Source organism: Penaeus japonicus, unplaced genomic scaffold, assembly GCF_977035675.1.
Source record: "Penaeus japonicus unplaced genomic scaffold, GWHDUDI00000001_assembly GWHDUDI00000015, whole genome shotgun sequence".
Lineage (NCBI taxonomy): Eukaryota > Metazoa > Arthropoda > Malacostraca > Decapoda > Penaeidae > Penaeus > Penaeus japonicus.
This window is the reverse complement of record NW_028234417.1, coordinates 7,703,745-7,705,109: the sequence shown is the minus strand read 5'-3', so window position 1 is coordinate 7,705,109 and position 1,365 is coordinate 7,703,745.

The following is a 1,365-nucleotide window of genomic DNA, read 5'->3' as shown; positions in this document are numbered from 1 at the left end:
TGATTATGATAATGACAATAACAATAATAACAACAATGAGAATAATAATAGTGATATCAGTGAAAATAGTAAGGATGATAATGATACCAACAGTGATACTAATGATAATGATAATGATAATAATAGAAGTGGTAATGATCATGACAATGATCATTATCATCATGATAATAATTCATGAAAATAGTGATGATGATAATAATAATGATGATGGTGATGCTTATGATAATAATTGTAACCACGAAAACAAATAAAACAGTTACATTATTGCCATTGCCAATATCAATCATGAAATACAATGAAATCTGAAATCATATAAACAATAAATATTACCAACACGGCAAAAATACAACCATAAATAGCAACAAAAACAGCGATATGAATTGCAATAATGGCAATTGCTGTCATAACAACACACAAGCAACGCAAGCGGGAATGCATGGCTACTAAACTACAACACTCATATTCAACACATGGACACCATATAAATTAACGTAAGGACACCATACTGAAAACAGACGGTTGTGGGGTGGGGGGGAGGGGAGACACTAGCACCATGCGTGTTAGTTTTAGTAGCAGGGGGAGAGGGGAGGGGAGAGGGGGAGAGGGGGGTCACCGGAAATAAATTCTGTCGTATATGTATTTTGGGAAAATGGAACTCTATATATATACATCGTGGTTCTCTTTTCCCACAGCTGCTGACGACATAAGCTTGTAGAGCTCGTTAATCAGCTGATATGTCTCATAAACCTCACTCCTAATGGCTTCAGACTGAATTCCCATGTGCTGAACGCGTGTAATGTGTATATGTATATTGTTGTGGGTTTCAAGAGCTTTGAGTATTTATTTATTCATTTTTATTTTTATTTTATGAAGGAATGGGGAGCTTGATTTCTCTTTCTGAAATCGTCTGAGAATTGAATTTTTTTTTTCGAAATGCGAGTGAAATGCTGTGAAATGAGAGTATCGTTAATTTTTTTTTTTTCCCCGTTGAGAACAGAGTAATAAGTTTTAATTTTTGGCGAGACAACAATATGTTACGCAAATGTCACGGAAGTCTGTTTGATGATTGATGGACACTGCGCCAGGTCTAGTGTGAAATTAATGACGGACCCCTTTCCACGCGCATAATTTTAGCTGGTAATTTATAGATGTATCGAGCATAATCTATCATCTCTAACCAACCAGGTCCATTAAGTAAGCAAACAATTGATGCTAGGTTGAAAGCGCACTCATTCTAGATCACGAAACAAGGAGAAAAAGGAAGGAAAATAGGGAAGGAAACAAAAGAAAGGAAAAGAGAGAAATTATTTGTCGTAGAGTTTTATATATATATATATATATATATATATATATATATATATATAT